Source organism: Nicotiana tabacum, chromosome 1 (genome assembly GCF_000715075.1).
Source record: "Nicotiana tabacum cultivar K326 chromosome 1, ASM71507v2, whole genome shotgun sequence".
NCBI classification, from domain to species: domain Eukaryota; kingdom Viridiplantae; phylum Streptophyta; class Magnoliopsida; order Solanales; family Solanaceae; genus Nicotiana; species Nicotiana tabacum.
In genome coordinates, this window is record NC_134080.1 from 137,403,341 (window position 1) to 137,429,545 (window position 26,205).

A 26,205-nucleotide genomic window follows, 5' to 3' on the forward strand; every position below is an offset into this window, starting at 1 on the left:
TTCAGATTGCACTGTTAATACAAAAATGAACTTGGGAACTAATTAATCGACTCATTTAAAATTCGGTTGATTGTACAGCTTACACACACACACATTATCAGTAAATGAAAGAAAGACTCGACCAAACAGAGAGGTCCAGGCAAGGTGGACAGGACACAGTCGACCAGCAATTCAGAAATAAAATCAACTAACATTTTGGGCAATAAACAAACATTCAATTACAACAAAACTCATGAACTGATAGAAAAGAACACAAAAATACCTGAAATCTTGAAAAATCAGCAAACCCTAGCTCAGATTCGAATTGATCTTTCTTAGGGTTGAACGGACTTTAATCGAAATGTTCTCAAATGAGAAACACTTCGATTAAGGTCCATTAGACCCTAATCACTTGGCTCAAACAGACACAGATCAGTCACGAGGAACCCTAGGGCTCCTAAAAGCAGATCTGGGATTTATGTTTTCCTGGTTAGATTCGGACCAAACCAAGCATGGTTTGGTCACGAGGGAGGTCCGGGGACTGTCTGATGTGAAGTTGGGGTCAATCGGAGTAAGTCAGGTTCCGACTCGAATCCTCAAATGAAGATTCGAGAAGGTGGGGGGGATTCGAGCTAAGTGGTTGGTGGATTTGGGTTCAGGATGGTGAGGTGCATCTATGGTGTTAAGGTGGGGGTGACCGGCGTCCATGCCGCCGGGATTAATGGTGAAGGGAAAGGGGGCGGCTAGGGTTCCGGGGTTTGGGGTCTAGGAAAGGGTTGAGGACGAATGAGGGGTATTTGGATAAGGGGTGGGGTATGAGTGGAAAGCTTATATATGGGGTGGATGGTTTGATCTCAACCGTTAGATCAATCGAGATCAACGGCCTGGATCTTGAAGTTTAAACGAAACGATGTCGTTTAACTTACTAAGAGTCATGGTTGGTTCGGGTAGAACGGATCGGATCTATTCGTGGGTACAGGGTATGCAATCTTGGCCGTTGATTATTCTGAAATCAACGGCCCAGATCAGACCAGATCAAAACTACGTCATTTGGACCCTCCTGAGATCAGCTGGTCTGGACCGGGGCAATCACGCGTTTTGGGCTCGTTTTGGGCCTCGGATTTTAAATGGGAACAGGCCCAAACTTGATTTCAGGCCAATTTTGCACTCTTTTTCTTTTATTTTTTTCATTTTAAAACAAAACCTAATTAAACAAAATTAAACCCCATTAATTAGACACTTAATACAATTATTTACACACGTATCAAAAATATTAAAAATAGGTAAAATCAACAAGGCGACAAATAGGACAAAACATGCATATTTCGTGATTTTCCTTTTAATAACCGGACTATGGTTCAACTACACATGACACACACATTTTTTTGTATTTTGTTTGATAAAAATAAAAATGGACAAAATAACAAATAACTAACGAAATGCCACGTAAAAATCCAAAAATTGTACAGCAAGACCAATTGCTATTATTTTTGTTTCTTTTGGAGTGATTGTCGCGCAAAACAAAAATCACGTGCTCACAGCTGCCCCTCTTTGTTCGGAAACACGAAGGGTTTTTGTGCAAAGATAAAGTGAGCGGATATGAGCGATTTTTGCCTATCGGAAAACTCCGTGTGAAGCACTTTTTTGAAAGATTTGACCGAATCTTCGCTTCAAAGATTTCCTACATATCCTGGGCTAAACAGGAATCAGGTCAATGTAGTTCGGGAAACTTTGGGTAGCTGGGACTACCATGGGACTGCAATGCTTGCCGTTACTGCTGTTGCCGCTGCTGTTGCTGCTTACTGACTCCCTTATTACAAACAAAGGAAAATTGAAACTGAACTAACTACGTATGCATGCCAACCGCTAGTTACAAGATTCCTATCTATGATTCTTTTGCGACTTGATCCTGGGTCTTAGCTGATTCTGCTTGTAGACTTCGATCTGAATCATGATGCTTGCAAGTTGTAGGTGCCTGTTTATTTCCGATACTGGGTAAGACGGGGTTGGTAGAATTCGGGACCTTGATCAAACCTTTGAACGATCGGCCCCTCGCCTTTCCGAATATCTCGGCACATCTTCTTTTTGTCTTTTTCTTCTTTGATTCTAAGTTGAGACTCATCTCGTGGGTCGTTTCGATCCGTGTGGCTCGAGGTCAGACCTGCGAGGAAAAACAAAGGAACGAAATTTTCTGCCCCAGTTCTACTAGGAAAATTTCGTGAGTTAGTTGCCAGGAAGTTTATAGAGTTGATGAAAGGATTGAACTACAAAAATGCAACTCCGGAATTGGATCCCTAATATTGCCATAAGGTAAAAATGCTCAGTTCAGGGTTGGAGCCCTAATGCTGGCTGACAGACAAATGCTCAGTTAAGGGTTAGAGCCCTAATGCTGGCGGAATGGAAATAGTTCAGTTCAGGGTTGGAGCCCTAATGCTGACTAGCTGGGGAGAAGTTCAGTTTAGAGTTGAAACCTTAATGCTGACCAACTGGGGAAAAGTTCAGTTTAGGGTTGGGGCCCTAATGCTGATTAGGGAAAAGTTCAGTTTAGGGTTTAAAACCCTAATCCTGATTAAAGGGAAAAGTTCAGTTTAGGGTTTAAAACCCTAATCCTGATTAAAGGGAAAAGTTCAGTTTAGGGTTTAAAACCCTAATGCTGACGAAAGAGAAGAGTTCAGTTTAGGGTTTAAAACCCTAATGCTGACTAAAGGGAAGAGTTCAGTTTAGGGTTTAAAACCCTAATGCTGACTAAAGGGAAGAGTTCAGTTTAAGCCCTGATGTTGACTGAAGGAAAAAGTTCAGTTTAGGGTTTAAAACCCTAATGCTGACTGAAGGAAAAAGTTTAGTTTAGGGTTTTAAAACCCTAATGCTGACTGAAGGAAAAAGTTCAGTTTAGGGTTTAAAACCCTAATGCTGACTGAAGGAAAAAGTTCAGTTTAGGGTTTAAAACCCTAATGCTGACTGAAGGAAAAAGTTCAGTTTAGGGTTTAAAACCCTAATGTTGACTGAAGGAAAAAGTTCAGCTTAGGGTTTAAAACCCTAATGCTGACTGAAGAACAGAGTTCTGTTTAGGGTTTAAAACCCTAATGCTGACTGAGGAAAAGAGTTCAGTTTAGGGTTTAAAACCCTAATGCTGACTGAGGAAAAGAGTTCAATTTACGGTTTAAAACCCTAATGCTGACTGAGGAAAAGAGTCCAGTTTAGGGTTTAAAACCCTAATGCTGACTGAAGGAAAAAGTTCAGTTTAGGGTTTAAAACCCTAATGTTGACTGAAGAAAAGAGTTCAGTTTAGGGTTTAAAACCCTAATGCTAACTGAGGAAAAGAGTTCAGTTTAGGGTTTAAAACCATAATGCTGACTAAGGAAAAGAGTTCAGTTTAGGGTTTAAAACCCTAATGCTGACTGAAGGAAAAAGTTCAATTTAGGGTTTAAAACCCTAATGCTGACTGAAGGAAAAAAGTTCAGTTTAGGGTTTAAAACCCTAATGCTGACTGAAGGAAAAAGTTCAGTTTAGGGTTTAAAACCCTAATGCTGACTGATGGAAAAAGTTCAGTTTAGGGTTTAAAACCCTAATGCTGACTGAAGGAAAAAAGCTCAGTTTAGGGTTTAAAACCCTAATGCTGACTGAAGGGAAGAAGTTCAGTTTAGGGTTTAAAACCCTAATACTGACTAAAGGAAAGAGTTCAGTTTAGGGTTTAAAACCCTAATACTGATTAAAGGGAAGAAGTTCAGTTTAGGGTTTTAAACCCTAATGCTAACTACAGAAAAGAGTTCAGTCTAGGGTTTAAAACCCTGATGCTGACTAAAGGAAAGAGTTTAGTTTAGGGTTTAAAACCCTAATGCTGACTAAAGGAAAAAAAGTTCAGTTTAGGGTTTAAATCCCTAATGCTGACTAAAGGAAAGAGTTCAGTTTAGGGTTTAAAACCCTAATGCTGACTAAAGGAAAAAGAGTTCAGTTTAGGGTTTAAAACCCTAATGCTGACTAAAGGAAAGAGTTCAGTTTAGGGTTTAAAACCCTAATGCTGACTGAATAAAAGAGTTCAGTTTAGGGTTAAAACCTTAATGCTGACTAAAGGAAAAAGTTCAGTTTAGGGTTTTAAAACCCTTATACTGACTAAAGGGAAGAAGTTCAGTTTAGGGTTTAAAACCCTAATGCTGACTAAAGAAAAGAGTTCAGTTTAGGGTTTAAAACCCTAATGCTGAATAAAGGGAAGAAGTTCAGTTTAGGGTTTAAAACCCTAATGCTGACTACAAGAAAGAGTTCAGTCTAGGGTTTAAAACCCTAATCCTGATTAAAGGGAAAAGTTCAGTTTAGGGTTTAAAACCCTAATGCTGACGAAAGAGAAGAGTTCAGTTTAGGGTTTAAAACCCTAATGCTGACTAAAGGGAAGAGTTCAGTTTAGGGTTTAAAACCCTAATGCTGACTAAAGGGAAGAGTTCAGTTTAAGCCCTGATGTTGACTGAAGGAAAAAGTTCAGTTTAGGGTTTAAAACCCTAATGCTGACTGAAGGAAAAAGTTTAGTTTAGGGTTTTAAAACCCTAATGCTGACTGAAGGAAAAAGTTCAGTTTAGGGTTTAAAACCCTAATGCTGACTGAAGGAAAAAGTTCAGTTTAGGGTTTAAAACCCTAATGCTGACTGAAGGAAAAAGTTCAGTTTAGGGTTTAAAACCCTAATGTTGACTGAAGGAAAAAGTTCAGCTTAGGGTTTAAAACCCTAATGCTGACTGAAGAACAGAGTTCTGTTTAGGGTTTAAAACCCTAATGCTGACTGAGGAAAAGAGTTCAGTTTAGGGTTTAAAACCCTAATGCTGACTGAGGAAAAGAGTTCAATTTACGGTTTAAAACCCTAATGCTGACTGAGGAAAAGAGTCCAGTTTAGGGTTTAAAACCCTAATGCTGACTGAAGGAAAAAGTTCAGTTTAGGGTTTAAAACCCTAATGTTGACTGAAGAAAAGAGTTCAGTTTAGGGTTTAAAACCCTAATGCTAACTGAGGAAAAGAGTTCAGTTTAGGGTTTAAAACCATAATGCTGACTAAGGAAAAGAGTTCAGTTTAGGGTTTAAAACCCTAATGCTGACTGAAGGAAAAAGTTCAATTTAGGGTTTAAAACCCTAATGCTGACTGAAGGAAAAAAGTTCAGTTTAGGGTTTAAAACCCTAATGCTGACTGAAGGAAAAAGTTCAGTTTAGGGTTTAAAACCCTAATGCTGACTGATGGAAAAAGTTCAGTTTAGGGTTTAAAAACCCTAATGCTGACTGAAGGAAAAAAGCTCAGTTTAGGGTTTAAAACCCTAATGCTGACTGAAGGGAAGAAGTTCAGTTTAGGGTTTAAAACCCTAATACTGACTAAAGGAAAGAGTTCAGTTTAGGGTTTAAAACCCTAATACTGATTAAAGGGAAGAAGTTCAGTTTAGGGTTTTAAACCCTAATGCTAACTACAGAAAAGAGTTCAGTCTAGGGTTTAAAACCCTGATGCTGACTAAAGGAAAGAGTTTAGTTTAGGGTTTAAAACCCTAATGCTGACTAAAGGAAAAAAAGTTCAGTTTAGGGTTTAAATCCCTAATGCTGACTAAAGGAAAGAGTTCAGTTTAGGGTTTAAAACCCTAATGCTGACTAAAGGAAAAAGAGTTCAGTTTAGGGTTTAAAACCCTAATGCTGACTAAAGGAAAGAGTTCAGTTTAGGGTTTAAAACCCTAATGCTGACTGAATAAAAGAGTTCAGTTTAGGGTTAAAACCTTAATGCTGACTAAAGGAAAAAGTTCAGTTTAGGGTTTTAAAACCCTTATACTGACTAAAGGGAAGAAGTTCAGTTTAGGGTTTAAAACCCTAATGCTGACTAAAGAAAAGAGTTCAGTTTAGGGTTTAAAACCCTAATGCTGAATAAAGGGAAGAAGTTCAGTTTAGGGTTTAAAACCCTAATGCTGACTACAAGAAAGAGTTCAGTCTAGGGTTTAAAACCCTAATCCTGATTAAAGGGAAAAGTTCAGTTTAGGGTTTAAAACCCTAATGCTGACGAAAGAGAAGAGTTCAGTTTAGGGTTTAAAACCCTAATGCTGACTAAAGGGAAGAGTTCAGTTTAGGGTTTAAAACCCTAATGCTGACTAAAGGGAAGAGTTCAGTTTAAGCCCTGATGTTGACTGAAGGAAAAAGTTCAGTTTAGGGTTTAAAACCCTAATGCTGACTGAAGGAAAAAGTTTAGTTTAGGGTTTTAAAACCCTAATGCTGACTGAAGGAAAAAGTTCAGTTTAGGGTTTAAAACCCTAATGCTGACTGAAGGAAAAAGTTCAGTTTAGGGTTTAAAACCCTAATGCTGACTGAAGGAAAAAGTTCAGTTTAGGGTTTAAAACCCTAATGTTGACTGAAGGAAAAAGTTCAGCTTAGGGTTTAAAACCCTAATGCTGACTGAAGAACAGAGTTCTGTTTAGGGTTTAAAACCCTAATGCTGACTGAGGAAAAGAGTTCAGTTTAGGGTTTAAAACCCTAATGCTGACTGAGGAAAAGAGTTCAATTTACGGTTTAAAACCCTAATGCTGACTGAGGAAAAGAGTCCAGTTTAGGGTTTAAAACCCTAATGCTGACTGAAGGAAAAAGTTCAGTTTAGGGTTTAAAACCCTAATGTTGACTGAAGAAAAGAGTTCAGTTTAGGGTTTAAAACCCTAATGCTAACTGAGGAAAAGAGTTCAGTTTAGGGTTTAAAACCATAATGCTGACTAAGGAAAAGAGTTCAGTTTAGGGTTTAAAACCCTAATGCTGACTGAAGGAAAAAGTTCAATTTAGGGTTTAAAACCCTAATGCTGACTGAAGGAAAAAGTTCAGTTTAGGGTTTAAAACCCTAATGCTGACTGAAGGAAAAAGTTCAGTTTAGGGTTTAAAACCCTAATGCTGACTGATGGAAAAAGTTCAGTTTAGGGTTTAAAAACCCTAATGCTGACTGAAGGAAAAAAGCTCAGTTTAGGGTTTAAAACCCTAATGCTGACTGAAGGGAAGAAGTTCAGTTTAGGGTTTAAAACCCTAATACTGACTAAAGGAAAGAGTTCAGTTTAGGGTTTAAAACCCTAATACTGATTAAAGGGAAGAAGTTCAGTTTAGGGTTTTAAACCCTAATGCTAACTACAGAAAAGAGTTCAGTCTAGGGTTTAAAACCCTGATGCTGACTAAAGGAAAGAGTTTAGTTTAGGGTTTAAAACCCTAATGCTGACTAAAGGAAAAAAAGTTCAGTTTAGGGTTTAAATCCCTAATGCTGACTAAAGGAAAGAGTTCAGTTTAGGGTTTAAAACCCTAATGCTGACTAAAGGAAAAAGAGTTCAGTTTAGGGTTTAAAACCCTAATGCTGACTAAAGGAAAGAGTTCAGTTTAGGGTTTAAAACCCTAATGCTGACTGAATAAAAGAGTTCAGTTTAGGGTTAAAACCTTAATGCTGACTAAAGGAAAAAGTTCAGTTTAGGGTTTTAAAACCCTTATACTGACTAAAGGGAAGAAGTTCAGTTTAGGGTTTAAAACCCTAATGCTGACTAAAGAAAAGAGTTCAGTTTAGGGTTTAAAACCCTAATGCTGAATAAAGGGAAGAAGTTCAGTTTAGGGTTTAAAACCCTAATGCTGACTACAAGAAAGAGTTCAGTCTAGGGTTTAAAACCCTAATGCTGACTACCGAAAAGAGCTCAGTTTAGGGTTAAAAACCCTAATGCTGACTAAAGGAAAAAGTTCAGTTTAGGTTTTTAAAACCCTAATGCTGACTGAAGGAAAGAGTTCAGTTTAGGGTTTAAAACCCTAATGCTAACTAAATGGAAAGTTCGAGGATACTAACCGACACCTCCCTTTTTTTTGAATTTTTCTTATTTTAGTAAAAGGTGAAAGATAATTTCGTGGAAACTTACCTTTCGAGTGGATTCCTTACTGCCGAACTGTTTCTTGTAATCATGTACCTTCTTCTTTGGGTGACACCTGCTTCATGCACGGTTGTCTTGGATTATACCTGTTTCAACTTCTCAAACAAAAAACAATTGTTAGTTCGGAAATGGCGGTTGGTTCGGTGACCTTGATTTTTCCAGTTGCTTTGTTGCGTCCTTATTTCTGTTGAGAAGTCCTGCCATTGATTGGATTCAAATGGCGAAACCCTTTTGGACTGCTCAGGCTTGTATTTCCCAAATTCTGTGATGATTTGCCTTGTAAGTCTCCCCTTTTTTTGTGTCCCATTTTGCTTGGGGATTCTCAACAGGGATTTTAATTAGGATTTTCTGTGGGGATTTGTACAAGGCGGTCTTGTCGGGGAGTTGTTGCAAAGCGGACTTGCCGGGATTTGTTGGGAAAGCTCGCTGGGGAATTTTATAAAGGGATGGCGCTGTGGGGGATTTGTACAAAGGGAAGTTCTGTGGGGATTTGTACAAGGGAAGTTCTGTGGGGATTTGTACAAGGCGGACTTGCTGGGGAAATTTCTCTCCCTTTTTTTTTAATACTTTAAATGTAGTCGAACATCATGATTCATCAGGTTTGGCCAAACGTGCCAATGAAACGAGGTATTTTCCTTCAAAACGGAATTCCGTGAAACCAAACCTGCCACCTGTCCTTTCCGGTATATCTGGAACTTAGGGTTAAAAACGAAAGGGACTCGAAGAAAAACAAAGAAAGGAGAAAGTAAATTTCAAAAAAGAAGTGTCCTTTTCGGGACACTAAAGACTTATCTGAGGAAGACAATGCTGACTTTAAATGGACATGACATGCTTTTTGGACTGGACGCCTGACCTTCAACGAACTTGCATTTCCTCCCGAACCAAAATGGGTTTGTGTTTCAAAACTGGTGGAACTTTGCCGAGACCTCCTTGGGTAGAGTCGTTCTTTCGGCCAACAACGCCCTTTGCGTGTTTTCGCTAGCTGACCTCTCTCATTTCCCTCCTTGTTGTCGCTTGATAGCACTCTTTACGAGTTTTTACTACACAAGCTCTCTCATTTTGGTTTCTCTACTCCCGTCGCCTCGCGGTGCCCAGAGGTTTTCACCGACGAGACTCTCTCATTTTATTTCTCTCAATTTACAGTGTACCGGTCTTCATTTGTGACGCTTTTTGGCTTCCCGCTACCTTTGGTAATTGATCTGAAGGGTTGTGCTTGGTAAAGAGAGGTAGATGATACTACGACTTTTAAACCGTTTGACGTGCCCCGGTTTCAATTTCAGGGTAAATGGGATTTTATTGGTGGTGTGACTGAACCTCAGAGAGAGGCTGCCTACGTATCCTTTCGGAATCAAGTCAGACGTAGTTCAGGCCTCGATCAATGTTTTGTTTTGTTTGTTTGTTTTTTTGTTTGTTTTTTTGTTTTTTTTGTAACCGGCTCAAAGGCTTGTAGAGAGAGTTGATAGTGGGAATAAAACCTTCAGCATTTCAAATGTGTCAGGACCGCTGGGGCGTCACTCAGACATAATATCTTTTGACTGTGTCCGCATTCACTACTGTTTCAGGATCATTTCCTTCAATGTCACCTAGGTACAATGCTCCTCTCGGCAATATCTTCCTGATGATGTATGGTCCTTTCTAGTTTGGAAAAAATTTCCCTTTTGCTTCCTGGTGATGTGGCAGAATGCGCCTCAGTACCAGTTGACCTACTTCGAAATTCCTAGGTCTGACTTTCTTGTTGTAAGCACGGGCCATTCTTCGTTGGTACAACTGTCCGTGACAAACCGCGGCCATTCGTTTCTCATCAATCAAAGTCAACTGCTCCAATCGAGTCTTAACCCATTCGCTGTCCTCGATTTCTGCTTCAACAATGGTTCGAAGCGAAGGGATTTCTACTTCCACTGGTATCACAGCCTCGATCCCATAAACCAAAAGATAAGGAGTTGCTCCTACTGACGTGCGTACCGTAGTGCGATACCCCAATAATGCAAATGGTAACTGCTCATGCCATTGTCGGGAACTCTGGATCATTTTCCTCAAAATCTTCTTGATGTTTTTGTTTGCCGCTTCTACAGCGCCATTGGCCTTGGGCCGATAAGGAGTAGAATTCCTATGCGTTATTTTGAACTGCTCGCACACATCTCCCATCAAGTGACTATTCAGGTTCGCTGCATTATCTGTGATGATAGTTGCAGGGATACCGAAGCGACAGATAAGATTCGAATGTACAAAATCCCTACAGCTTTTTTGGTGACCGACTTGAGAGTGACAACTTCTACCTATTTTGTGAAGTAGTCAATGGCAACCAGTATAAATCTATGTCCATTTGAGGCCTTCGGCTCGATCGGACCAATGACGTCCATGCCCCAAGCAACAAACGGCCAAGGTGCAGACATGGGATGCAACTCCGTGGAGGTGCATGAATCAAATCATCGTGCACCTGACACTAATGACACTTCCGAACGAAGCTAAAGCAATCCTTTTCCATGGTTATCCAGTAATAACCTGCTCGAAGGATTTTCTTTGCCAAGACATACCCGTTCATGTGAGATCCGCACACACCTGCGTGTACTTCGTGCATGATCTTTCTTGCCTCCTCGGCGTCGACACATCTTAGTAGATTGAGGTCCGGGGTCCTCTTGTACAACAATTCACCGCTCAGAAAGAAACCACTTGCATGCCGCCTAATGGTTCTCTTTTGATCTCCAGTAGCATGCTCAGGGTATTCTTGCGTCTTCAGGAACCTCTTAATGTCATGGTACCAAGGCTGCATATTTGATCCTGCCTCGATTACATTGCAGTAACCGTGTCTTTCCCTGATTTAGATTTCCAAAGGATCGACGTGGGCGTTGCCCGGGTAGGGTAGCATTGAAGCCAGAGTAGCAAGCGCATCTGCTAGTTCATTGTGACACCTCGGGATATACCTGAACTCTATTGATTTAAAATGCTTGCTGAGGTCCTCCACGTGCTGTCGGTAAGGGATAAGCTTGACATCCCGAGTTTCCCATTCACCTTGGGCTTGCCGGATAATCAGGTCAGAATCTCCCATGATCAGTAAGTCTTCGACATCCTGATCGATTGCCATATGCATGCCCATGATGCAGGCTTCATACTCAGCTGTATTGTTTGTGCAAAAGAAACACAGTCTAGCTGTGGCTGGATAATGCTGACCGGAAGGCGAAATCAAAATTGCCCCGATCCCTACACCTTTGGCATTCACGGCTCCATCAAAAAACATCTTCCAAACATGAGCGTCCTCCGAGACCACTTCTACGGTGTTTATTTCTTCATCTGGAAAATAGGTACTCAATGGCTGGTATTCCTCATCGACTGGATTTTCGGCCAAATGATCTGCTAGCACCGGGGCTTTCATTGCCATGCGAGTGACATAGACTATGTCGAATTCAGTAAGCAAGATTTGCCATTTGGCCAGTCTTCTAGTAGGCATCGGTTTCTGAAATATATACTTCAAAGGATCCAGCCTGCTTATGAGGAAAGTAGTGTGGGCTTGGAGATAATGTCTCAGCTTTTGAGCAACCCACGTCAGAGCACAACATGTTCTTTCCAGCAGAGTGTATTTGGCCTCGTAGCCGGTGAATTTCTTGCTCAAGTAGTAGATTGCTTGTTCATTCTTTCCGGTTATGTCATGTTGCCCGAGGACGCAACCGAAAGAGTTTTCCAAGACTGTCAGATACAAGAACAGCGGTCTCCCTGGCTCAGGCGGGATCAAAACTGGGGGGTTTGAAAGATATTCTTTGGCTTTGTCAAAAGCTTCCTGACATTCAACCGTCCATTTGATCTCCGCATCTTTCCTCAACAGCTTAAATATGGGCTCACACGTGCTTGTCAGCTGGGTAATAAATCGACTGATATAGTTTAATCTGCCCAACAAACTCATCACGTCTTTCTTCGTTCTTGGGGGAGGTAGATCCCTGATAGATTTTATCTTTGTTGGATCTAATTCGATACCTCTCGTGCTCACTATGAAGCCCAAAAGCTTGCCCGATGGAACTCCGAAAGAACATTTGGCTGGGTTCAGCTTCAAGTCATACTTCCTCAGTCTCTCAAAGAACTTTCTCAAGTCTTGGATGTGATTATCCTGCGTCCTGGACTTGACTATCACGTCGTCCACGTACACCTCTATTTCTTGATGCATCATGTCATGAAAAATGGCAGTCATGGCCCTCATGTAAGTAGCCCCAGCATTCTTCAGACCAAATGGCATGACCCGATAACAGTAGGTGCCCCAAGGCATGGTGAAGGCAGTTTTCTCGGCGTCTTCTTCATCCATCAATACCTGATGATATCCAGCGTAACAATCTACGAAAGACTGTATCTCGTGTTTGGCACAATTATCAACGAGGATGTGGATGTTGGGCAGTGGGAAATTATCTTTGGGACTTGCTCTATTCAAATCTCGGTAATCTACACATACCCGAGTTTTACCGTCTTTTTTCGGTACTGGAACCACATTTGCCAACCATGTTGTATACTGGACTACCCGAATCACTCCCGTTTTCAGTTGTTTGGCGATCTCCTCTTTAATCTTGTCACTGATCTCAGTTTTGAACTTTCGTTGCTTTTGTTGAACTGGAGGACAATCAGGGTGAATTGGCAATTTATGAACCACTAGATCGACACCTAATCCCGGCATGTCATCGTATGACCAAGCAAACACATCTTTAAATTCAAAAAGAAGTTAAATTATCGCGTCTCGCGTTTTCTTGTCCGTGTGAATGCTTATTTTGGTCTCCCGGATTTCTTCAGGAGTTCCTAAATTAACCGGTTCGGTGTCATTCATATTTGGCTTAGGTTTATTTTCAAAATGTTCCAACTCTCGGTTTATTTCCCTAAAAGCCTCTTCTTCATCATATTCTGGTTCTGGGTTCATTATTTCACAATTAAATAGCTCATTGTGATCTGGGCGTGAAGTCCGCAAGCATGTCATATTTAAAGCCGCGTTATTATAACTGAAAGAAAAGATAAAAGAAAAATAACAAAATCAGAACAAAGGAGAAAAATGGGAAAACAATGACGATTTTTTTTCAAGCTGTGAGAGCTCGAAAAATATCAGATACCACCATAGGCGCGAGAGTGCTATCGTTTTGAGTGAGCAAAGTACTGACTACCCCGGATATTTTCAGATCGATATTCCCATCTTTCCTTGGAAATACCAAAAGGCCCAAAAATGTTATCATGAAAGCCACCCGTCTGTGTTTATCCCACTTCTGACGACTATCTTTGCTGCATAGTTTGTTAATCGGATTGTTGAATCCTCCTACATGACCATACCTGTCGTATATGAAGCATGGATTACAAAAACCGGCGGCCGAATCTGGATTGCGGACTGTCCTGGGTATTTTTAGCGAGTCCAGGAATCGATGTACCGTGATGGCTCTTGGGGCGACTAGGTATTTTTGCCTTAACGGAAGTTCAGCGTTCCCGATATACCAAGACATTTCTTCCAGAGTCGGGGTGAGTTCAAAATCGGAGAAATGGAAAACATTGTTTGCTGGGTCCCAGTAGGTAACCAAAGCTCTTATAATATCCCCTCGAGGCAGGATTTCCAGTAAACCCGTGAGACCTTTCAGATATTTCTTGACCTCGTCTCGCCCCTCAGCACCTAAATCATTCCACCATAGCCGTAACTTGACAGGGATTTTGGTCATTATTGAAAAATGTTCATTTTGCATCGTGCTCATCCTGCACATTTATTAGGGTGATTTTAACAAAAATAAACTTGACTCAAAAATATTTTACAAGAAGGATCAAGTTTTCGAACACGGCCTTTCAACACTTCGGGGATGAAGATTTTAAGGCTGTGTGGGTCAATTGGAAAAAATACGACCCAAAAGGTGGCTTGTTTATGCAAAGTCAGCCTTCCGGCGTCCCTTTTGGGAACATTCGGCTATTTATGATAAAACAGCACCACCTGACTTATTTTGACACATTTTTTTGTTTTGTTGGTTTTGGCTATCTTAGGAAAAAAATGGGTTGAACCCGATGGGGGTTGCCTACGTATCTCACATCCGGTGAGAATCAAACCGGCGTAGTTCGGTACATCGTGAATAGAGCAAATCAATTAAACCCCCTTTTTTTTGGAATACAATTTTTTTTTTTAGAAAAGGAAAGCAAGAATATGTTTTTTTTTATTTTTATATATTATTATTATATTTTTTTTTTGTTTTTCTTTCAAAAAAAGAGATAAAGAAAATATTCTTAAGGACTGCTAAATAGCATTTTTGGATTTTTAATAAATCAAACTAAAAGACAAATTTTATTTTTTTTTCTTAGAAAATACCGGTGAGGTTTTGACATTACTTGGACATTGGTTTTACTTTTCCAAAATAAGTACTTATCTCCCTACACTGCTATTTTTCCTCTTTTTTTTTTAAGTTTTCCTCTTTTTTTTAGGAACCGGTCAACATGCAGATCCGAAGCAAATAAATGCGCAAAACAAAATGGGATGCAGCAGGATGGTCTTTTCATTTCAGGTTGCCTGTCTTAGACGGACCCAACCCCTGTGTTGAGTCCCCTAAGTCAAATGCAACATGATGCAAATAAGCGTTCCTACTAGGGATCCGGCATGAAGTCAAGTTATTCTAGGTTCGTAACCTGGGTATTTGTTCTAGACTGTGTACCCGAGTGGACCACTCGAGTCGAGGAGGGAGACTACGTACCGGGGACCCGCGAGATCGTCCGGCTTTGTAACTTGTCCGGCCTCTTTCTTATTTCAGGTATTGACACTAACAGAATAGGGAGTCTCGACCAGCGAGCTTCTCCCCGGAGGTAAGAAGAGAAGGGTTTCAGCACAGTTTATATACAGTTCAGATAATATCAAAGCGGTAAAAGACAACATTTAGCACGTTATGCAAAAACATGTAATAAAGATCAGATAATAAAGCCAAATATAACAATTATTCTAAGCTCTAATTCTTGAACCCTGAACCAGTGGTTCTGGGAACTTTGTCCCCAGCAGAGTCGCCAGAGCTGTCACACCTCCTTTTTGCGCGGCCCGCCCCGAAGGGTTAGATGCGCGAGGGAGTTTTTCCAATTTAAGTGACAATATTCGAAATGGGATTATTTATTTAATTCAGAGTCGCCACTTGGGAAAGGTTTGGTTTTTGGTGTCCCAAGTCACCGGTTTATCTTGAATCCCAAATCGAGGAAATTTTCGACTTTTCCAAATGAAGTCTGCGAACCAGAAATTCTAAGTAAGGAATTCTGTTAACCCGAGGGAAGGTGTTAGGCACCCTCGAATCCCGTGGTTCTAGAACGGTCACTTAAATTGTTATAATGGCTAAATACCTGATTTAAATACATGTTGTGACTTATGTGCTTCTATTAAGTTTAAACCGCTTTCATTATTACCATTTTTTATAGAATTGCAATGTCGTGAAAATGCATCTTGAACCACGTCGCAATCAATGCACCCGTAGTTGTTAACACATCTTGACTCCGTTGAGATTTGGATTTGGGTCACATCAATGTGCACCCGAATTTAAGAATGTAATTTAATTACGTCACGCCTAAAGAGCCTAACGCGTTATTATCTTTGGGGAATGAGTGAACTTTTCTAGACAGTCCATCCCAAAACCTATGTGTTTATTATGATCAATTATTGAGGGCCCCGCAATGTGTATCTTTATTTGACGAGGCTCGTCTCATTACTTTTTAAAAAAGGATGTCCTAAAGTGACTACATTTCTATTACGTTTGTCTCTAAAAAATAAAAGAAAGAAGATACCAAATTTACTTGTTTAAGCAACTACATGCTAAATCTTTACTATGTTTGCCGAATCCGAATTTTGTTTGATTACCTGATTGGTTGTTTACAAGGTGAGAGTTACCTCATGCCTTGTCTTCAACGAGTGAATACGCTTGTTAATTTGCTAAGGGAGATTTCAAGCAAACTAATAACATATACTAAACTTACATTAAACGACCTTCAAATTTGAATTTTAAAACTAGCTTATTTGGGCTAGATTAATGAAATCGGCTGTTTATTAGGAAACTACTACTAATTGAACTCAAAAATGCCTATTAGTTTTCCTCAAAAGTCATCGCATTATTTCGAAACAGTGAATCTATATCGAAGCCCATATCGAACCTATATCGGAACAAGTAGTCTAACAAGAGAGTTGGCGTACATGGCCAAACTGTTAACGTAACCACATGAGAATTTGTTTGGGATACATTTATCCTGAAGTCAAATGGAACCAAATACAACAGATTTGACAGTTCAGAGGTCTAGACAAAATACATACAGATGCTTTCCATGATTCTATGTTATAATGTCATAACTAAATCAAGACCCAATGGTTATATGCATTAAAATACGTCTGATCTAACAAACAATGCTATCTAATAGTTCATCTCAATCAGAATGTATGTTAATTCATACAGAGCAATTACAGTTTGAAGTTAAACAAATGCAGGCCAACTTATCATTCAAACTATGGCTATATTTTGAACACAAGCATTGTGAAGTAAACAACATTCATTTCTTTATTTCTGCTTCAAAACTTCAAGCTTTCAATAACACATGGTTTCAGAAGTGTGTACCTGGAAGTGTTTACAGTTGAAGAAGAAGAGAAGTCAGCAGAGTAACAATGGCAACAAATACAGCAGCAGTAATAGTAGATAACAACAGGACAAATCCCAGAGCAAGGTGCAACTATAGCCGATAGAACAAGTAGTAACAAAACAATAGCAGCACACAGTGCAGTAGAAACAATGCTCCAAGACAAGACCAAGTCCATGAGAACAAACAATGCAAACCAAACAATAGACTTAGTCGAGACTTGGAAGAAATCAGGATTGATTGAAAAGGTTGAACAAATGAAACCCAAACAACAGTAGGAAGAAACAGTTTCTGATTTTTTGTATGTTTTTCTCTATTGTGTATGTGTCTGTATATGCCTATTCTGTGATATCTCTCTGTATCTATGCCTTCTAAAAATCAATCTCCTGGCACAGTATAAATTTTTCAGTCTAAAATCTGTCTGTGTTTTTCTTTTCCAAAATTCAGTCCCCCCTAACTAATGGAAGTTCTTCTCCTTTTTATAGCCTAAAATCAGGCTATTCACAGCCTGTTAAAACACATCAGAACCCCTATCTTTCTTGTTGTTTTTCCATTCAACATTTTAAAATATGAAACATTCCCATGAGATTCCTGACAGCCCTTTTAATTGGCTTATTAAACTAAAAGCAGACATGGGCAGCAAGAATATAATCTGACAGCATATGCTATCAAACTATTTTAATCTTAACAAAGGCCTTTATGCACATGTTGTGCACAAGTGCACATGCCCCCAATTCAGACTGCAGTTACAGACCAGACCCTTAAATTTCTAATTCAAATACAACAACTATAAGTAGTTATACTCAATTCCTAATTTGATTTAAGTAGGACTTCAGCAGAAAAACCAATCAAAATATTATCATTCAAAGCTTTGAACTTATTGACGATGTGTATCGACTCAACTATACTAATGGTAACACATACAGTCGAAGCTAATGATCAGAAATCTAACAGTATCAACAAGGGGTTCAGATTGCACTGTTAATACAAAAATGAACCTGGGAACTAATTAATCGACTCATTTCAAATTCGGTTGATTGTACAACTTACACATACACACATTATCAGTAAATTAAAGAAAGACTCGATCAAACAGAGAGGTCCAGGCAAGGTGGATAGGACACAGTCGACCAACAATTCAGAAATAAAATCAACTAACATTTTGGGGCAATAAACAAACATTCAATTACAACAAAACTCATGAACTGATAGAAAAGAACACAAAAATACCTGAAATCTTGAAAAATCAGCAAACCCTAGCTCGGATTCGAATTGATCTTTCTTAGGGTTGAACGGACTTTAATAGAAATGTTCTCAAATGAGAAACACTTCGATTAAGGTCCATTAGACCCTAATCACTTGGCTCAAACAGACACAGATCAGTCACGAGGAACCCTAGGGCTCCTAAAAGTAGATCTGGGATTTATGTTTCCCTGGTTAGATTCGGACCAAACCAAGCATGGTTTGGTCATGAGGGAGGTCCGGGGACTGTCTGGTGTGAAGCTGGGGTCAATCGGAGTAAGTCAGGTTCCGACTCGAATCCTCAAATGAAGATTCGAGAAGGTGGGAGGGGATTCGAGCTAAGTGGTTGGTGGATTTGGGTTCAGGATGGTGAGGTCCATCTATGGTGTTAAGGTAGGGGTGACCGGCGTCCATGCCGCCGGGATTAATGGTGAAGAGAAAGGGGGCGGCTAGGGTTCCGGGGTTTGGGGTCTGGGAAAGGGTTGAGGACGAAGGAGGGGTATTTGGATAGGGGGGTGGGGTATGAGTGGAAAGCTTATATATGGGGTGGATGGTTTGATCTCAACCGTTAGATCAATCGAGATAAACGGCCTGGATCTGGAAGTTTAAACGAAACGATGTCGTTTAATTTACTAAGAGTTATTGTTGGTTCGGGTAGAACGGATCGGATCTATTTGTGGGTATAGGGTATGCAATCTTGGCCGTTGATTATTCTGAAATCAACGGCCCAGATCAGACCAGATCAAAACTACGTCGTTTGGACGCTCCTGAGATCAGCTGGTCTGGACCGGGGCAATCAGGCATTTTGGGCTCGATTTGGGCCTCGGATTTTAAATGGGAACAGGCCCAAACTTGATTTCAGGGCAATTTTGCACTCTTTTTCTTTTATTTTTTTCATTTTAAAACAAAACCTAATTAAACAAAATTAAACCCCATTAATTAGACACTTAATACAATTATTTACACATGACACACACATTTTTTGTATTTTGTTTGATAAAAATAAAAATGGACAAAATCACAAATAACTAACGAAATGCCACGTAAAAATCCAAAAATTGTACAGCAAGACCAATTGCTATTATTTTTGTTTCTTTTGGAGTGATTGTCGCGCAAAACCAAAATCACGTGCTCACACAAGTCAGTGAGGATTATAAGAAAAATGTTGCGATATTTAAACACATAGTGAAAGAATGTAAATCGTGTCCTAATTTGGGGAACCTCTTTGTGCCCGAGGTAGGCCTAGCAACAAGTTGATTTGGAGATCTTATAATGCTAAATGCCTCATTTTATTGATAAGAAGTAGACGAATCCCAAAACGAAGCTAAATAACAGGAAATAAAATGTCACTAGTGGCCATTGGCCTTATTACATTCATAAAACGAAAAGTAAAGATTCCTATCTACTTGGTCCCAGAAGGATCTTCCTCAGGTTGAATGCTCTTATTAATCAAATCCTCCAGCTCGTGTCGGTTCACCAGTAGAAATGTTTTTGCCATGTGTTCTCCTTTGTTTCCTTTAGCGCTCTGGCAGTCGGTGACTCTCTTCCTCAGTTTCCCTTCCAATTCCAGCAGACTGTACTCCAGATATTCCAACTTTTCGCTAGCTTTGGCGGCCCTTTCCTTCCACTCATTGATTTGGTCATTTGATAGAAGAATCCTCCATCAGTCTAGCAAGAGTATGGGTGTGCTAATCATACCGAAACTAGGGACCTCATGCCTCATTTTCTGCAAGACAAAAGGGTCAGGCCCTTACCCTCACCAGATTCGAATATTAAATACCAATAATTGGCATAAAAGCATTTAGTTCTCCAAATGAATGCACAGAACGTGGTAGTGTCCGTTTGGGTTTTTGGAAAACCCAGTGGACTTTGGACAAGGCTATCTTAAAGAGTCATTATGCGGAAAAAATAACTGACTCGGCTAAGTTTGACCATGATACATGCACAATTAGACATAGTAAGGTTTCTATGGGGGTTTTAGACTGGTACCCTTGAGCGAACAACTCCAGAGGGAAAGGCACGGAAATGTCGACTACACCGTTGATCAACTAGTTTTACCGCAAATACGCCTTTGCCGGATTTAAAGGGTGATAATATCGGAAGAGCGCAACCACTCATTATAAGCGTTGCTATGGTATTGTCTGGTATGAGTGGAATATGATGTTGGAAACATGTTTATGCAATGATTATACAAGTTGTCACGTATTTGCACGTTCATAAAGTAATAATAACAATAATTTAAAATAGTAATAAAGGAGTGTTGTAAAGGAAAGCAGTAAAAGAAATAAGGGAAAGAAACAAGAGATAAGTTAGTTTTTGCAGTAGTAGAGGGAATTAAATTCTTATAGGTATTAAAAAAATAAAGGCACATAAGAAATGTAAAGTCACAGTAATAGCTTGAAATGGTAAAAGCCTAAAAGAAATTCCCAGCAGAGTCACCATGCTATCGCGCACCTTTTTCTCGCGAAATCGGATTTATGACATTCGAGGACAACTTGTTCCCTTTTTGGGAATTGGGTTTGAATTAAAGAGTCACCACCTAATGATTAAAGTGAATTAGGAGACTAAGAAGGGTTTGATTTAGAAAACCAGAGTTTGTGTAAAGGCTAGAAATTATCCCGAGGGGAAGGTGTTAGGCACCCCTCAGGATCCACTAGTGTGGTTCCCGGCCATGCTACAATTGTGACTTTAAGTACAAATAACAAGTAAGCAAATAAAGGTTTCAAATATGAGGGATTATCACATTATGGCTGCAAATAAATTAAAATTTGAAGAAACAAAGAAAGCTGAAATTTTAAGGAAATAGTTTGAAAATTCAGAAAAGTAATAAACAAGTAAAGGGAAGGGGGTCCTAGGTTTACAAATAATATGGATTACATCAATGCAATATCCGGTAATCACTCCTCAGAAGAGGGGCTACACGTGGTATTAGCGCATCGGTCATCATATTCATACCTACCCTTTCCCACCCTGTTAAAGTGTTAAAGCGTGGAATAGTTTCGTTACTTATTGCAAGCTATTACCCGCCCCGATCCTATCAGTCCCGGAGGCATTTGGGACTACTAGTCCTAAAGGGAAGGGAGATTTGGGCTTTTGGGTTTAAAAGGACAAAATCTAAGGCGACAATCAAAAACATGTAGAGCAGTTATGGGGAAACATATAAGAGTTAAAAGCTCAAACATGCCTCCTCAACTTAAATACAAATTGTCTAGCATGTCTTGCACGTACTGATTATGGTCTAATTAAACTTAAAAGGCAGAATGATTTATTACATACTTTAGATAAGAAATCCGAATCAGACCTGCCTGCTGGTTATAATTAATCAAGTCTGATTCAGCTAGCTAATTTACCTTATGGCTTGCTTAGGTGAAACCTATAGGCATGATATCTATTAATGCCGAAGTATACTGGTTCTAAAGAGAGGACTTATTAGTTATAGAAAACATAAGTTCTGCAAATGTTAAGCAATGCTACTACTGATTTTAGACTTATAAGCGAGATAGACGATTCAGATTTGGTTGATTACTCCTATGGGCATGCTTTCTAGGCAATATTGATTTTAAACATTTATAGAAATGCAGAAGTCCTATAGGCATGGTATCTAGAATGTTGATCGATATTTAAACCTATAAACTGTTTGCCTAATGATAGATGCATATGCAGAATTCAGGAAGTCCTATAGGCATGTTATCTATATGATATGCAGCGTTTGGGAATGCAGAACCTATAGACATGTTTTCTGTATAAAAATGTAGATCCTATAGACATGGTTTCTACGTGAAACTGTAGATCCTATAGACATAGAATCTATATGAAATGCAGAAACCTATAGACATGATTTTTATGAAATGCAGAAGTGCAGAAACCTATAGACATGATTTCTACATATGAAATGCAGAAGTGACAGACGTGAGCAGGATATGAGTGCAGAAATATAACAACTCCCTATGAACATGATATCTACCCCTTTTGCATGCATGATTGACCCTCCCATTTTCGCTAAAATCCCCATAAGTTATTACAAATTATTACAGACCAGGAAAATGAATAAAACATGCAGACTTGCTGAAAGCATGAAACACATAGGTTTAATTAAACATAAGTAGATAGGCTGAACACATAGGTTAAACAGAAGTAGACATGCTGATAACAGGACATATAGTTTAATTGGATAGCAGTAAGCATGCTGGTTAGGAACAATAAACATAAAGCACAGGGATCTAATGAGATAAAGTAGACATGGTGATAACAGGGCACATAGTTATATTGAATAGCAGTAAACATGCTGAGTAGGGAAACACATAGGTTTGATTAAACAGAAGAAAGACATGATGATTATAAGGAAAGATATACGTTTAATTGAATAGCAGTAGTGGAAGTATACCAGTTAAGAGATAGCAATAGAAGAGTGAGGTAAACAGGGTCCAAAGGTCAAGCCTTGGCTTCCAGCCAGCTAAACAATGTAACAAAGAGAGAGTAAAAGATTGTGATATAGGAAGAGATCAAGAACTTTGTGTACTTTTCTATGTTTGTGTGTGTGTGTGTGTGTGTGTGTGTGTTAAAGAAAAAGAATGAGGCTTATATAGCATTTAGTAGAGTAAACAAATATGGAAAGGAAAATTAATGGCACATAAATAAAGTATGCAAATCAATTAACCGGTCAGTTATGGCTAAACCTAATCAATTAATAAGATAGAATCCGGGAAATATCACTTAAATTAGGGAGAATCTCATACGAAATTAGTCAGCAGGCGTGATTGAAGTTAAATAATGTAAGCGATAAGTGTAAAAACTATATATTAGACTAATTTATCTAAATAAGGCAAGCAATACTAATAACAAGACATAAATGAGGAAAATAGGTAAAATCACAGGGAAGTACTTTAACAGGAAAAATATAATTCGAACCGTAAGTAAAATCAGTCAATCTATTTTGATTAACAGAGATAACCAATAACGGGAAAAATTGAAGCGGACAGTGAGACAAATGAACAAATAACGGACTAGAACATAGGCCTGAAAGAGTTGGTAGAACTATTAAAGGTAATCAGATTAAAACACTTAGAAACATTAGAAAAGTTTTGCAGAAATAAGAAGAAGTGGAAACCTAGTTTTAGCGAAACATTAGGATCGATTAACAGTGACGAAAGTAGAAAACTTTTAAAGAAAAATGCCATAGAAACTCAAAACCACTTCAGGTCTACAACAAATAATAAAGAATCAAAACCCTAATTTGGAGGAACATTAAAATCAGTCGTGATAAGAAGAATAGGAAAATTTTAAAGAAAACTACCGTATAAACTTGAAAACATTTCAGATCTACAAGGATCTGAAAAGGTTCAAAGTGTAAGAGATGAGGGTTTTGAGAAAATGACAAAGATGAAAGAAAATCTGGTTTGGAACCAGAGATTCGAGCCATAAACACAAGATAATAGTACTCACAAATAGAGATGACCGTAGGTCGATTCTTAAATGGTTTCGAACAAAATCTAGGTTGGATCTCTTCGAGATCCCTTCATGAAACAACAAAATCGAACAACCAGAAGAGGTAAGAGGCCAGTAGGGGCCTCAAATCACCAGGGAACCCTATGGAACAGGTAATAATCGAAGGGTTTGGGGGAAAAGTTTAGGTGACAAAGCTAGGGTTAGGGTTAGGTTCAGAGAGAACCAGAGAAGAAGGGGACCTAAGGGCGGCGGGTGGTAGGTAACAAATGAATAGGGTTAGGGGGTCGTTTGGATTAAAAATGGAAAGGGGTGATATGGACCGTTGATCTTAGAGATCAACGGTCACGATTAGTTCTGGATTGGGGCGGGTTAGATTTAATTAGGCTAAGATAAATTAAATTGGGCTGGGGAAGGTCCGATTTTGGGTATAATTAGGGGCTATTTGTTAAATACCCAATTTACTAAATAAAATAATTTTAAAAATAGATAATTAAATGATAAAAAATGATTTTCATGCATGAAAGCAATTTAAAATAATTATTTAACATGATAAAAATATAAAAAGTCATTTTTATATAGATAAGGTAGTTATGCATATGTAGGGGTTATTTTTGCAAAATATGCAATTATAGTCTTAAAAATGCAAATGTAATTGTAAAAAATACAATTAAATATTTGAACACTCAACTAAACATAAATTATGAATTTAGATGACTAAATTATTGTAAAGTAATATGAGGGATAATTATTTAACATTTATATAAATAAAAATGCTGAAATAAATTGATTTAGGGCTTTTAAAAATTATAGAAAAATAGTAAAATACTTGTGCATGTTTTTAAATACATGTACAATATTTTGAAAGTATTTGTGTATATTTAAAAATATATGAGGGAAAAATTGGGTATCAACAGATTCCCTCTTTACCCGGGAAGGATGAAAGAGTTTTCAGGTAAAAAAATGATGACCGATTTTGACCGAATGGGTGTTTTGAAAAAATAGAGGCCGAACCCTGGTTTCTGAGTTTCCTTCATATCCCTGGTTGTATAGGAATCAGCCCATGTGTAGTTCTGGACCCAACGGTGAATAAAGCCGATGGAAAAGGTTCTTTGTGAAGTGTAATGTTGGATGGAGTTATGATTGTGAGTTAGGAGCGTAACAGATGTATTATAGGGTAGGTATCTGAATGATCAAAGAGTAAGGTGGGTAATTGATGGGAATCAATTATAATGGCAAAGTATAAATGGTATGAACGGAAATCGGAGCGAAGGTTGCTCCTGTTTGAAGAACGGTTACCTCTTGGATTACCTACAAAACTCGAAATATGATGCATGCAAGTATATAGGTCACTGTGAGAATTCAAACGTGATGCAAATTCCGCTTGGACCATAAACGATTGTCTTTGGATGGTGCAAATGACGTCCTTAGACTATGATGTCCTGGGCCATGAATTATGAGATAGAAGATTCGCAGGCCATGAAATGATGTGCTCAAGCTATGAGGGTGGTGCCTCTGAACCATGATGCCTTTGAATAATAATGTGCAAGTTTGAGGGATCCTCAGGCCATGGCGTGGTGTCTTCAGGCTATTAGGATGATGACTTCGAACTATGACGCCTTTGGACAGCCCATGAAGTGCAGAGATATGATATTGAAAGTGATAGCAAGACATAGCTTAGTCTTGTGCAGAGTTTGGGGGCAGAGCTTAGTCCGAGGGAAGAAGATAGTGTCAAGTTTAGAATAGAGCAACATTTATGAAAGGAAGACAATGCTTAGTCCCATGAGAAGGCAGTGCTTAGCCTTATGCAGATAGGGAAGAAGGGTTTAACCTCATGCAAGATTTGAGATAGGGCTTAGTCTCACGCAGGGAGAAGGCAATGCTTAGCCTTATGCAAATAGGGAGGCAGGGCTTAGCCTCATGCCATATTTGAGACATGGCTTAGTCTCATGTAGGGAGAAGGAAGTGCTTAGCCTTATGCAAATAGGGAGGCAGGGCTTAGTCTCATGCAAGATTTGAGATAGGGCTTAGTCTCATGTAGGGAGAAGGAAGTGCTTAGCCTTATGCAAATAGGGAGGCAGGGCTTAGCCTCATGTAAGATTTGACACAGGGCTTAGTCTCATGCAAAGAGAAGGCAATACTTAGCCTTATGCAAATGTGGAAGGCATGGCTTAGCCTCATGCAAGATTTGAGATAAGGCTTAGTCTCATGCAAAGAGAAGGCAGTGCTTATCCTTATGCGAACATGGAGGCAAGGCTTAGCCTCCTTCAAGATTTGAGACAAGGCTTAGTCTCGTGCAAAGAGAATGCAATGCTTAGTCTTATGCGAATATGGAGGCATGGCTTAGTCTCATGCAGGATTTGAGACATAACTTAGTCTCACGCAAAGAGAAGGCAATGCTTAGCATTATGCGAGATTTGAGACAGAGCTTAGTCTCATGCAAAGAGAAGGAAATGCTTAGCCTTATGCAAATATGGAGTCAGGGCTTAGCCTCATGCAATATTTGAGACAAAGATTAGTCTCATGCAAAGAGAAGGCAATGCTTAGCCTTATGCGGTGAACAAGTATCAAATAGACTAAAATATTTCTTATCTAGAGATATATTTGCATCTGGTGGCTTGATTGATAGTGACTTTGATATATGTATGTTTGCGAATATTTATGTTATGTTCACCACGCTTGCATCCAAAGAAAAATTGTAAGTTTTGTAAGGGGAAGTTGGTTCGTGCCTTCGTTTGCTGGCTTTGCTTCGCTCCATTCTGGAGGCCCTGTTTGAGTTGATCTGGGTAACACCTGGCTATCACGGAAATAGAGTTTTCAGAAATATGCACTTATTGTTGGAAATAGAGTTATTTTAGAAGACACAATGAAATATTAAGTAATTTTAGATGAGCTAATGACTGTAACACATCTCAGAGACATTGTAGCTTTCTTGTATAAGAATTTTGAGGTCCTCCTCAAATTATACCCCAGTTTGGTAAATGATCCTTCGGTCGTTTGCGTGCAATGAAACTTGTTGAACATTCTTCGGGATTTTGAGATCCCTCCTTCTCAAAATTCTGCCCCAGTTTATTAACCAAT